Source organism: Candoia aspera, chromosome 5 (assembly GCF_035149785.1).
Source record: "Candoia aspera isolate rCanAsp1 chromosome 5, rCanAsp1.hap2, whole genome shotgun sequence".
In the NCBI taxonomy this organism is placed as follows: Eukaryota; Metazoa; Chordata; class Lepidosauria; order Squamata; family Boidae; genus Candoia; species Candoia aspera.
In genome coordinates this window covers 52613240-52628194 of record NC_086157.1, presented here as the reverse complement: position 1 = coordinate 52628194, position 14955 = coordinate 52613240, and the positions used below count along the sequence as shown (strand labels likewise).

The 14955-nt window shown below is 37.3% G+C and overlaps 1 protein-coding gene across 4 annotated transcripts in view; it reads left to right on the top strand.

The window, feature by feature from the left end:
- The window catches only part of DMD (dystrophin), an 895878-nt gene that overhangs the window by 780689 nt on the left and 100234 nt on the right, over nucleotides 1-14955 (top strand). The window lies entirely within an intron of this gene.

The window sequence follows — 14955 nt, the reverse complement described above, 5'->3', positions numbered from 1 at the left end:
ATCGGAAGATGAGACCCCCAGGTCAGAAGATGGTCCAAATGCTACAGGGGAGGAACAGAGGATAATTTCACCAACCCCCAGACGTGATGACGCAGCTAGCTCAAAGCCAAAAGGACGGCTAGTGGCTGATGGTGCTGGTGGTGAACAGCGAATCCGATGTTCTAAGGATCAACACACCATTGGAGCCTGGAATGTAAGATCTATGAGCCAGGGCAAATTGGATGTGGTTATTGGTGAGATGTCAAGATTAAAGATAGACATTCTGGGCGCCAGTGAACTGAAATGGATTGGAATGGGCCACTTCACATCAAATGACCACCAGATCTACTACTGTGGACAAGAGGACCACAGAAGAAATGGAGTAGCCTTCATAATTAATAGTAAAGTGGCTAAAGCAGTGCTTGGATACAATCCAAACAATGATAGAATGATCTCAATTCGAATTCAGGGCAAGCCATCTAACATCACAGTGATCCAAATATACACCCCAACCACAGATGCTGAAGAAGCTGAAGTAGAGCAGTTCTATGAGGATCTGCAGCACCTACTGGACAACACGCCTAAAAGAGATGTTATTTTCATCACGGGAGACTGGAATGCTAAGGTGGGCAGTCAAATGACACCTGGAATTACAGGTAAGCATGGCCTGGGAGAACAAAATGAAGCAGGACATAGGCTGATAGAATTTTGCCAAGACAATTCACTCTGCATAACAAACACTGTCTTCCAACAACCTAAGAGACGGCTTTATACATGGACTTCACCAGATGGACAACACCGAAATCAGATTGACTACATCCTTTGCAGCCAAAGGTGATGGACATCTATACAGTCGGTAAAAACAAGACCTGGAGCTGACTGTAGTTCCGATCACGAACTTCTTACTGCACAATTTAGGATCAGACTAAAGAGATTAGGGAAGACCCACAGATCAGCTAGATATGAGCTCACTAATATTCCTAAGGAATATGCAGTGGAGGTGAAGAATAGTTTTAAGGGACTGGACTTAGCAGATAGGGTCCCAGAAAACTATGGACAGAAGTTCGCCACATTGTTCAGGAGGCGGCAACAAAATACATCCCAAAGAAAGAGAAAACCAAGAAGGCAAAATGGCTGTCTGCTGAGACACTAGAAGTAGCCCAAGAAAGAAGGAAAGCAAAAGGCAACAGTGATAGGGGGAGATATGCCCAATTCAATGCAAAATTCCAGAGGTTAGCCAGAAGAGATAAGGAATTATTTTTAAACAAGCAATGTACAGAAGTGGAAGAAGGCAATAGAATAGGAAGGACAAGAGACCTCTTCCAGAAAATTAGAAACATCGGAGGTAAATTCCAGGCCAAAATGGGTATGATCAAAAACAAAGATGGCAAGGACCTAACAGAAAAGAAGAGATCAAGAAAAGGTGGCAAGAATATACAGAAGACCTGTATAGGAAGGATAACAATATTGGGGATAGCTTTGACGGTGTGGTCAGTGAGCTAGAGACAGACATCCTGAAGAGTGAGGTTGAATGGGCCTTAAGAAGCATTGCTAATAACAAGGCAACAGGAGACGATGGTATCCCAGCTGAACTGTTCAAAATCTTGCAAGATGATGCTGTCAAGGTAATGCATGCTATATGCCAGCAAATTTGGAAAACACAAGAATGACCATCAGACTGGAAAAAATCAAATTATATCCCCATACCAAAAAAGGGAAACACTAAAGAATGTTCAAACTATCGAACAATGGCACTCATTTCACATGCCAGTAAGGTATGCTCAAGATCCTGCAAGGTAGACTTCAGCAATTCATGGAGTGAGAATTGCCAGATGTACAAGCTGGGTTTAGAAAAGGCAGAGAAACTAGGGACCAAATTGCCAATATCCAATGGATAATGGAAAAAGCCAGGGAGTTTCAGAGAAACATCTATTTCTCTTTTATTGACTATTCTAAAGCCTTTGACTGTGTGGACCATAACAAATTGTGGCAAGTTCTTAGTGGTATGGGGATACCAAGTCATCTTGTCTGCCTCCTGAAGAATCTGTATAACGACCAAGTAGCAACAGTAAGAACAGACCACGGAACAACGGACTGGTTTAAGATTGGGAAAGGAGTATGGCAGGGCTGTATACTCTCACCCTACCTATTCAACCTGTACGCAGAACACATCATGCGACATGCTGGGCTTGAGGAATCCAAGGCTGGAGTTAAAATTACTGGAAGAAACATTAACAATCTCAGATATGCAGATGATACCACTCTGATGGCTGAAAGCGAAGAGGAACTGAGGATCCTTATGATGAAAGTGAAAGAAGAAAGTGCAAAAGCTGGCTTGCAGCTAAACCTCAAATAAACCAAGGGTATGGCAACCAGCTTGATTGATAACTGGCAAATAGAGGGAGAAAATGTAGAAGCAGTGAAAGACTTTGTATTTCTAGGTGCGAAGATTACTGCAGATGCTGACTGCAGTCAGGAAATCAGAAGACACTTTATCCTTGGGAGAAGAGCAATGACAAATCTCGATAAAATAGTTAAGAGCAGAGACATCACACTGACAACAAAGGTCCTCATAGTTAAAGCAATGGTGTTCCCCGTAGTAACATATGGCTGCGAGAGCTGGACCATAAGGAAGGCTGAGAGAAGGAAGATCGATGCTTTTGAACTGAGGGGGTTGGAGGAAAATTCTGAGAGTGCCTTGGACTGCAAGAAGATCAAACCAGTCCATCCTCCAGGAAATAAAGCCAGACTGCTCGCTTGAGGGAATGGTATTAAAGGCAAAACTGAAATACTTTGGCCACATAATGAAAAGACAGGACACCCTGGAGAAGATGCTGATGCTAGGGAGAGTGGAGGGCAAAAGGAAGAGGGGCCAGCCAAGGGCAAGGTGGATGGATGATATTCTAGAGGTGACGGATTCGTCCCTGGGGGAGCTGGGGGTGTTGACGACTGACAGGAAGCTCTGGCGTGGGCTGGTCCATGAAGTCACAAAGAGTCGGAAGCGACTAAACGAATAAACAACAACAAGCACGCGAAGCATAAAGAGGCTACGCCAGTGTTTCTCAACCTTAGCAACTTTAAGATGTATGGACTTCAGCTCCCAGAATTCCTCAACCAGGTATACTTCTTATGGAAAAATACATTTTTACCATTTGTTCTGGGTTTTATTTTTTTATCATAGAATATAGTGAATTCCATAAAATAAAATAAACACAATAGGGATATATTTCATCCAGTGCAATATTTTTTAAAGTATTAAATCAAAATCTGTAATGTTGTTGTCTGTTTTTATCTTCTTTTTAAGTACTGTTAGCCATCCAGAATCATTAATTTGAGGTAGGCGGTCATACAAATTAAATAAATAAGTAAGATGAATACATAAAAGTATCAAGTAAAAATAGCAGATTAAAATTCCTAAGGTAGTTAATGAATCCCTATTTCACAGTTAAAATAATACATTACCAAAACCTGAAAACTTCTGAAAGAGTATTGGGAAGTGAGAAGAACCTTCAGGCCTTAAATGCAGTGTTTTGCATGTTTGTATATGCTGTATAAATTATTTTTTATCTTATGTCATTAGCCTAGGATTTCCAATTTGTTTGCAAAAAAAAACACCACCTTTTTTTTCATTTTACTGGTGATCTGTCTCTGACCATTTTTCTGGTCTAACAGTGAGCACAAGTCTCTCCTGTGTCCCTGTTGCAAGAAAGTTTTGCTTTTCTAATATATGTTTTTTTATAGAAATCTGTCTGTTTAAATGGATTATACCAGTTTGTTGTGCTTTGTCTGGGCCTACTTACAGCTGTGCACAATATAACAAGGTTATTCTATGACAGGGAAAAGGTAAACCTGGTCACATTGATTTAAAGTTCCATATTGTTTTTGCTGTGTGTCTGTTACTAACCATGATAGATGGTTTCATTGGTTCTCACCTGGCAGCAGCCACTTACTATACCTACCTGTGGGCCTGGGTCTTGCAACGTCCTGCCAGCTTCTCCACTGATTTTGGTTGTGGGAAGCCAACAGGAATTTGCCTTGCCTAACGACCATGGGATTCAGTTAACAATGCAACCAGGACTGCAAAGATTGCCATCACTAAGTGATGTGGTTGCGCTTTACAACTGCATGGCTTAGTGATGGAAATTCCAGTTCCAACTGCCATCATAAGTTGTGGACTACCTGTAGCATTATTACTTACTGTTATGATTTCAAGCAATATACAGAAGCTATCTCTTGCTACATTTTACCACCCTGACCTTAACGCTATCTTAATAGCCAGTGAATTAATTGTGACATAAAGCTTTCACAGGGAAAACAACTTCGTAAAATGTTCGAATTACATGATACATATTTGAAAAATTGAGTTATGGCTCACAAAGCTGATTCCTGTGTTAAAACTACTATGAATTCTACCCTACTCATACTGTTTGAAGTATTTGTGATGAACTGTAATATAAACTAAATCATTTGTACATGGAGATTAATAAAAGAAAAATATTACTGGTATATACTTGAAAATTTGTATAAGAAAAGCAGCTTTAATGCCTTCCTCTTAGGCACATAAAATCTTCAAATTTTGAATTCTGTATATTTGTAAGGTGATTTTCAATTTAAAATTCATCAGTGATTTTTAAAATGGAAATGAGTTGATATGTTTGGTGCAATACGTGAATATGGATGTAGAATGTTGTTAGTTAACAAATAATATAAGTCAGTACAATCCCATACATGTAATTTAGTTACATAAGTAGCCAATGCCTGATTTTTAAATAACAAGATCATTGCAGAATTTTGTCTTAATGTAGCCAAAACATCATTCAAACCCCTGACTTAAGGATTTTTACTTGCAAAGGGAGACATAAACCATTCAGAACTGCATATGCTGGTGAACCCTAAGGTATGCAGAAATACAATAGTTCCATATTCAGAATCAACAACAATCAAACAGGATAGAAGATGTTTTGCTGGCATGGTATATTATTGAGACTTTAGATGAAAGAAATAAAGGAGGGATTTCAAGAGATTAAAGAAAGAGTCCAGGCAATAACATTTGTTTACATTTGTTATATCACAGTTATTAAACTGTAGCTACTCTCCAAAAATGTGGAACTGGATAGCAGGTAAGAGAGAATTATTTTCATTTCAGCATTCACTTACTTTGGGCTGGTTCAGCAGGAAAAGTACAGAATTTGGGAATCTGCATTTCCTGTTTTGTGAGATATTTTAATATTTATCAGTTAAAATCAGTTAAAGTGTTAAAGCTTGTGCAACCAGATAAACTCAGATTTATTTCTGAATTTATGTTGTACATTTTTCTAAGATGTATCCTATTTAAAAAGTTGTCTTTCAAATTACTATAGATTTTTTAAAGGAATTAATTTAGGAAATATATTCTGAATACATCAAGGGGAATGTCTAGAATTTTAAGAATATCTATATTAGGTGGCGCTGCGGGTTAAACCGCTGAGCTGTCGATCGGAAGGTCGGCGGTTTGAAACCGCGCGGCGGGGTGAGCTCCCGTTGCTCGTCTCAGCTCCTGCTCACCTAGCAGTTCGAAAACATGCAAATGTGAGTAGATCAATAGGTACCGCTTCGGCATGAAGGTAACGGCGTTCCGTGAGTCATGCTGGCCACATGACCCGAAAGTGTCCTATGGACAACGCCGGCTCTAAAGGCTTAGAAACGGAGATGAGCACCGCCCCCTAGAGTCGGACACGACTGGACTTTACGTCAAGGGAAACCTTTACCTTTTTATATTAGGTGTGCTGCAGAAATGGAAAATGTTTTAGAAATGTATTATTTTTTTTTTAAAAAGCTGCATTTTTTTTTTATCTATTCAATCATGTCTGAATCTCAGAGACTGCCTAGGCAAGTACCTGCAGTTTTCTTGGCAAGGTTTTTCAGAAGGTTTGCCATTGCCTCTTTCCTAGGGCTGGGAGAAAGTGACTGGCCCAAGGTCACCAGCTGGCTTTGTGCCTAAGGCAGGACTAGAACTCACAGTTTCCTGGTTTCTAGTCTGATGCCTTGACCACTACACAAAGCTGGCTCTCATAATTAAGTGCATTATACCATCTCTAATGCGATCTCTTAGTTAATAGCTTTAGTGACATATAATTAGACTATTTTCTAAATTTATGAATAAATCTTTGGCGCAGCTGAATAAGATGAACTCTGTAATCACACATGACATTTAGGGGAAAACATGAGAATATTGTTGAAAAAAAATGATTTCATTTCTTGTATTATGTCAGTGTGGTTTTTCATTTTATTTGCATCATGTTCTGATTATATTAACAAATTCCAAACATATGTAGCAATGATATGAATTCCACAACCTAGTCAGAAAAGTAAGCTTGATATACATAGATAGACAGACAGACAGACAGACAGACAGACACATATAGATTGAAGCTATGAATATAAATGAGATGTAGTAAAATTATATTGGCCCTTAACTGTAAACATATGGTGTATTTTAAATCAAAGGGAACTTAGATGTTCCATTTCAGATGTCCCTGGACACATCAGGAATTAAAGAATCCTGTGTTTGTTCAGGCTATGTCATGAGTACTAATGGTGAACAGGAGGGGGCCACTATCCAGGGGCGAAAACGCATGCGTAGTTTAGAGAGTTTGAGCTGTCATTCAAAGAGACACAGAACAGATCCGCCTTGACTTTTGCGGGTTTATCTCTCTGGGTTTTCCCACACTTTTTCAGTTTGGTAGGATTTTCTGTCTACTATAGCTTTAATAAAGCACTAGAGACTTCTTCCTTGTCTCGGCGTGGTTCTTGCTTAGTCAGGACAGGCTATACAATAAAACTCATAATGCTAAAAGAAATTAACTATTAAGAAGGCTAATTCAGTTCTGGGTAATTCCCCTGGGGCTTTACACACATAGCAACCAAAGTATAACCATATAAGTGTAATAAGGTTATTATTATTAAGCCTCAGAAAAAATAAGCTATTTCTCATTTCTGCTGTATATTCTATACATATACTGTATGCTTTATTAAAGACCAGCCTTTACATATACTGTATGCTTTATTAAAGACCAGCCTTTCTCAACCTTTTGACCCTTGAAATATTTTTCAAGCCTCAGGGAACCCCTGCACATTCAGGCTCAAATATAGGTCAGAAGTTACAAAATTGTTATATTCATTTCATGTGTAGGCCTGTATATATGCACTAACAGTGTTCTTAAACTAAAAATAAAGAATGAACTTACTTCTTTAATGTGAAGTTGCCTGAATTTGAAATATTTTTTTAAATAAATCGTGATCTCCCAGGGAACCCCTAGTGACCTCTCACAGAACCCTAATTGAGGAACCCTGCTGTAGACACACAGAGATAAACCTCATTTACACACTATTAAAAGAGTAAAAAAGCTAAGAAGGAAACCAAGACCAGAACACATTCTCTCCAGCAGCCTACACAGAGACAAGCAGGGATTAACATCAGACAAACAATAAAGCAGAAAACAATACCCCGATCAGGGAACTACCAAGGAGAAAACCACACCCAACCAACACTGGCAGGGCAAGTTACTGTATATAAACAGGGAGCAAAGCCCACACTCACTAGCACTGATGATGTTACCTAGTCGGGCAGTTAAATGTCTGCAAGGAAACAACCAAGCTCAGAGGGCACCAAGGACTCCACAGTTCAGCCCTGAGCTACAGATATTCTCTTCTATTGGAATATATGCTTTAATTGGAAGTAGTTTGTAAGACTGTGTATAATCCAAAAAAGCACTTGCTGCTATTCATGAAAGCAGCCTAATTTTTTTTTTCAGATCAGATCAGATAGATGCAGTCAGGCAGGCAGGCATACATACACATTACCTTCAATCAGTTGATTCCTTAATATAGTAATGCAATTCTTAAAATTGCTGGCTGCCTTCATAAATAGCAGAGAAGTGCTGTGCTTGTGTGAATCCTGAAGTATTTTTTCCAAATCATTACAGGAATGTTCACAGACCTAGTACTTTATGCCTGGCATACATAAACATTTCTAAGGAACCATTAAAACCTTTTAAACTTTATAGAAAATGAGATATCACTAATATTATATCAAGGCACAAGCTTGGGGGAAAATATATCCTGAATTAATGAGTTGTGTACTTGTGAATGTTTATCCATTTCAGAAAAATATAAAATGAGAAGTGAAACTATAGTAGCACAAGATTCTCTGCACAGGCAGCAGAGAGGGAGCTAAAGCAGCAGATGTCAGTTGGGATGAATCACAAGTCAAGGACAACAAAGGAAAAATAAAAATGTTGCAAGCTGCTAAAATATGCATGTGTGAAATAAGACAGGAAAAACTGATATACTGATGGGATAAAAAACAGAAAAGCAGAAGTATCCATCTGCAGCCTAGGCACTTGAAGTCAAAAAGCAGGTTCTGAGTCAAAGGGGGACCATTAAACAGTACTCATTAGCCAGCAGATTAGCTGGTCTGGTAATCTCCAAATGCACAGCTGTGACCATGGTTTTGTAAGTGCAGTCACTTAGGCAGCTATGGAACTGCCACACATTGGCAGTAAATAGTAAATGGTAGGAACCACTGGTGCAGAATCAGCAATAACAGTATCTGGTTAATACGTGGAGGGAAGACCACCAAAAATCACAGCACAGGGTGCTAGGCTAAGAAGAAAAATAAATCCCAGGACAAGGTAATGGCAAACCCATTCTGTTCTGTTGCTAAGAAACAACCTGAATGTGTCTGTGAAGTCACCAAATTTTGACCCCCAAATTTTAACTTAATAGCATAGGAAGGAGATCAATTATTCAACATTAGGAAGGAGTTTGAAATGGCTTATTTCGAATGAGTTCGTTCCCTACATCTCATCAACTTACTTCTATATAAAACAGAATGATTAGAGTGCCACTGAACACAAGCTATATTTCTTTACCAAAACAGTTACAGTGGCCCAATAAGATGTAACAAGCAGTCATGGTAATGAGATGCACAGAGCCTCAGATATATGTCACCTTGTTTTTTCTCCTCTTGCATAGCTCAAGGAAAGTATAAAATCTCTTTTTTTTCCCCTTCACATGGCAGTTCCTCAGATTTGATGTTCTGTGGTTTGCTTAAATGCTCTTTTTTTTTTTTTCAAACAAAGCAAAATCAACCTGTGGCTTCTTGTTCAGACTGCTCACTAATTAGAGTACAACAGTTCTTCTTTTTTTTTAAGTGAGTGTAGCAAGACTTCGTATAAAGCTGCAAGTGATTTTTCATCACAGCAGAATTGGGACTGTATTTTGCACAAATCCAAAAACTGCTGACAATAAGGGATCAGAGAAAGATATTTTCAGTTACATTGCTGCCAGAGGGACCTGTCCTTGCATTTCTTTTATATTTCCAGTTAAATAAACTTTAGCTGCAAGAAGGAATGATTTTCTGTGAGCTGGAGGAAAGGATGATGTGATGTTGGTACTAGCTGAGTTCCTTGCCGTGACTAATGAATTATGCAGTTATTTGTAATGGGCAAAAAAAACAAAACAATGTGGAAGGGTTTTGTGTTCAGGTTAAGAGGCAATTCCTAGTTCTTATTAGTCGGTTTCCAGTATTTCAGGCCAAATGCTTTATTCTTTGAGGCTTTGAGCAGTACATTAAACTGTTCCTTAAAGGGCTTATTTATGTTACGGACTCGATAACTGATACAATATATGCCTCCCTATATAGTAATAAATAGATTATGAACCCCACCAAATTTATGCATAAAATGCAGTGAATAAATGAACAGTAAATATTTACATAATGAACATTTCTTCCTTTACACTTTATTATAAGTATAAAGGAATATACTATATTCTGTATCATAACTTTACTTTAATATCATTATTTGGTTGCATTTAAGTGTTATATTCTGTGTAATGATATTAGGCTTATATATATTTCGAGAACCAGTTTGGTGGAAGGTGCTGGAGTAGAAACTGGGAGACCTAGTCCTGCCTTAGGCACAAAGCCAGTGGGTGACCTTGGGCCAGTCATTTTCTCTTAGCCCTAAGAAGAAGGCAATGGCAAACCACTTCCAAAAAATATTGCCAAGAAAACTACAGGGACTAGTCCAGGCAGTTGCCAGGAGTCAAGATTGACTGAAGACATACACATACACAAAAAAAAACAAACTTCATAGACTCTCATATGAAAAAAGAAAGGAAGGTTGTAGTTACCTTGTTGAGGTAGTTCTGCAAAGAATTGCATTCAACATCCTAGAATTCAAGAATTAATAATCCTTTAAAGAATATATTTTGTTCCACCCTGTGCTGAAGGTTGTACTACTACAGATCCTCTACATGCAAATGACAGTATTCCTAGGAACTTGGAATTGCAAAATTTCTTCCAGCTCCTTATCACCAGCTTATCTCCTGACTTACTCTCAACTCTAATAATTAAAATTAATGTGAGTCTCAAATCTAATAATTAAAATTAATGCGAGTAAAGCAGCCACAACAGCCAAGGCTCACTTGAGAGTTTGATAAATGACCTTCTTTATTGAATAGCAGATAGGTGCTGGCTTGTACTAATGTGGATCAAAAGTATTTTTTCCAAATTACTTTCAAAGCATGCAGAGCCCTAATGCTTATCTATCTGACACAGAACACATAAAAAATATTCAGTGTGGCCCTCCAAAGATGTAAGATAATCCAAAAATAAAAAGAAAGAAAAAACACTTATTTTATTTACTAAAGTTTATACAACTGATGTGTCTAAGAATTCTGAGATCAAATGCTTTGCCCAGAGACTGATGACTGGGGATTTGGAAATTTACCAGAATACAATGTGACATAACTCAGGCCTTTTCAACTAGTGTTGAGAACACATTATTTCTCAGTTTAGTTAGATTCTTCAGAATTAAACACATTCCTTAAGTATCTTAGAAATTTTTGAAAGATAATTATATTTTATTGTCTCTGTACACTGTGAAACTCTGAGCTAGTTTATCCTATAATTCGTTGGCTCTATCCTGTCAGCCTCAGTAGGCACCAAGAACGGCTGTTCTACTTTATGTCAGATTCAAGTCAATGGGTTTTAAAATGGTAATGCCTTAAAATGATAGTTTATATGGGAACAAATGCTATATTTAAAAACAAAGTTATGAGGTTTTTCTTTAACGGATAATGAAAATCCAGTATTAGTGAAGCCTTGTGGGTGGATGGGAAATGAAATATCGGTCAAGCAACAGAAATAAGAACATGCAAATGCTTATTCTTATAGAATTAATGAATTGCATTCAGAAAAGGGCATGACATTGTGGGATTATCCTAATAGCAGTGTAGCTTGGTTTAATTATGGTTTAAAAGCTATTTATTTCCATGAACAACAGGAAAAAGTCTTTTTCAGTAGAAATAATAAAAAGTAATTTCATAAAATGAAAAGGAGAAAGTTAATCTAAATGGAAAAGGCAAGATAATTTGACATGTTATATTCCTTAATTTATGAATTTTCTTTGATCTGAACCATGAAATAATAATAAAGAAGGTTTGAGAGCTAAAGATTAATGATATGCAGAGAAAAGGTCTCAAACCAACCAACTGATGTCATTTGAATAGCATCATATATTGTCATACCTACTTAAATTTCCCATAGGAAATACAGACTTAATAATTTAGATTCTTTTGTCTTGATAATGTAACATCTCTTGAACTCATTGCCACATGATGTTATGACGTTTGCTAGTATAAATGGATTCTAGAAAGTATTCAGCATTACAGGCTGCTTGCCATTTCAACCAGAACTGCTTTATTTAAATTCATAGTCAGTTTATGTCTTATGATCACAGACTTCAGTCAAACAAATGAGGTCTGAAAATTAGATTCTGTTCTCATAAACTGTCTAACGACATATGCAGCACTGTTGAATATAGAACAATTGAACTGAATGGATCCTTGACATGATCTATTTGTGTAAGAGCTTACATGAATTCTTCTAAGTGTATTTGTTTGTATGGGCATGTACATGCGCTGTCTTAGTCAGCTGCATTATTAAATAGTATACTGTAACTACTGACTACAATACAAGCTCAAAATATACTGAATCCAATACCTATGTGTCAATTTTAGTTATTTCAATCTTGTATGTGTATAGTTTTCCCTTCCTTCCTTCTTTCTGGGTAACCTGATATTGTCACCACACTGTTATTCTCCACATCTTCCCATAATCTTAGCCTGGTTTAGATTCTTTGTTAGGTCTTGTTCTGTACATGTCATAAGAGGTCATATATGTTTTTTCCCCTTTTACTTTATAATAACAGTGCTTTGAATAGAGTTCTAATCAAAAGATATTTTCAAGCAGCAATTGTGTCATGCAATTAATGATAGATAAGGATCTCTCTGTTTTACTGCTGTGCTATACCACTGTGCTAAAAATTCTACTTCTAGCAGGAACTAGAACTTTAAAAAAGCAGATAAGAAACTTTGCAGTTGTGTTTCAATATGGACAGCTACCTCTGAACCAGTCTGGCAGCTAGATCTACACTGATCTGACAGTTTACTAGTGAAAATTTTATTTAAAATATTGTCATAAAACTGCTTTTGCTGATGGAGTTTTGTCCATGCCAGCATATATAAAAAGAATGTATTAGAAAATGTGCAGCTGTCTAATGAGTTTCTTGACCATTTTTCCATAATATCTTGTGAAATGTTTGGGAATTGCTGCATGAAAACTAATTAAATTATCTTAGTTTGGGGAAATAGGCTGCACTAAGGATTATAAAGTAGGAAATGCTGACAGGCACAGATAAAAGGCAGGTAGGGAATGAATCTGGTGCAATACTATAGAGATCCTTTGTTAGAATCTTTTTATGAAGGGTATTTTCCTAGTTCTCTATACAGAGTGAAAAACGCATTTGTCAAAAGCCTCACAGAAGAAGGTAATATGTACATAAATTTACATTTTCAACAGCAAATATCATTAGTACATAGGAGAAGAGAGAATTCTTTATGATCAGTCTGAAGTCAAGTTGTCTGTATTTTTCTTCCTTTTTGTAATGGTTGCCTACCCCAAACACTCAGACTCACAAGAGGTTACTTAAATGAAATCTGATTTATTGGGGAAATTATGGCAGATACAGAGAAAGCTGAGAATGAGCAAAAGCGCGCGAAAATACAAACTAAATCCCCTTGCTTGAGGAGAACCCCTCCCTCGCCCGGCCATATCAACCGCCCCTTCCCAGGTGCTAGAAACCGTTAGCCTCAGCCTGGGAAAACAACCTTGAATCCATGACCTAACCCAAACACATTCCAATACAGCAGCCAAGAGATAACACCTCCGCAGAGTGGAATTATCCACCCGCTCCTGAGAGTCAGCCCCCTCCAAGGAAATGGCATGCGAGGCGTTACGATGTACCAGGCACATTGAAACGGTGAACATGACACTTTTGTGTTTAACTAACACAAACTAACAAGAGTTCCCTTGCTAAAAATCTACAATAAAAAATGTAATTTCAATGCTATTAAATGCGTCATTCAGAGAATGTTAAATTAAACAATGAACATAAGTCAAAATGCCTGCAGTATTTAAGATTTTAATTCATGTATATTCACGAAGTAATATTTTGTTGAGACCCAGTTTGGCGTAGCAGTTAAGAACTGACAGTTCTAGTCCCACTTTAGGCATGAAGCCAGCTGGGTGACCTTGGGCCAGTCACTCTCTTTCAGCCCTAGGAAAGAGGCAATGGCAAACCACTTCTGGTTTCTTCCCAAGAAAACTTCAGGCACTAGTCCAGGCAATCACCAGCAGTCAACATCGGGGTTATCTTTTGGAGACGTTTGGCAGACAATTAGATATTTTTTAGTTTACAGTTTTAGTGATCACCAGGGAATTTGTAATACAGATGTACAAACAACAGAAATTATCTTGATTCTAAACTCAAATTACTTTTTGTAGCTCATTGCAACTGTTTAATTTTGTTTCTGCTCCCTTAATTTTCTCTGTAAGTATGAAGTTAAATATATAGACTGATACAATACAATTTAAGGTAGTGCTTTCTTGTAAGTGTGCATTATTCTCCAAGTGATAATGGATAATATTGTTTATATCATCTGTCTAAGTAACATAGCAAAAAGTTAAAATGTTCAATTGTGGTTGGACACAATTTTGTTCTATCATAATCTTTCCTGTCACTTACCTAGCCAGTTTCATATTGCTTGCTATAAACCCTCTGATTATAGAAAGCCATTCAGCCATGAGCATGCTAGAAATGAAACCTGAAGCATGGCCACCCAATGGCATTTATAGCCCCAGAACATCTGGTAGGCACCAGGTTGGTGAACGCTGGTGCAACAGGACTGATTACTCACCATTAAAAGCAAATGGTTTAAATTTGGCTTTTTGTTATTTTAATTTCTGGATGTATCATCATGGTTCAGAATAGAGGAAGAGTCATCTGGTGTTCCATTTTTCATCTCTATCTTCCTATTGTTAAGGCTGGAATACCAAAGTCTCATTGGGTCTTTCCATTGACAGTATTATTTCCAGTGGCATTGTGCCTTTGAGATATAGATAGTGTAAATTGTTAAGACCCTTTCCTTTTTATTTCTTACACTACCTGTGTCATGTCTCTGTCTCTCCCTACTTTTGCTTGATTTTGTCATATTTTGCCAGTTAACTCTTTTTTTATATTTCTATTGTTTTATGAATAAATATTAAGCTATATATTTTTGCTAGCTGAACTGAATGATGTATGTGCTGACTGACTAGGAATGCTGAGTACACACTAAATTGGAAATTACCCATATTAATTTTGCAACATTAATATAATTATACAAATAAAGCCAGTGTTGGAATATAAACAATATATTCACAAAAATAGTCAGCAATTTTCACAGAAAAAAAAAATCCATAATAAATGTGTTACAAATTACAATAGTATTTTCAAAGATTCTTTAACTGGGACTATCAAGAAAAGAAATTGTAGCTAGTTTGATAGACTTGAACAGTATGTAGATTAAATGTGAAATGTGTGTGTATGT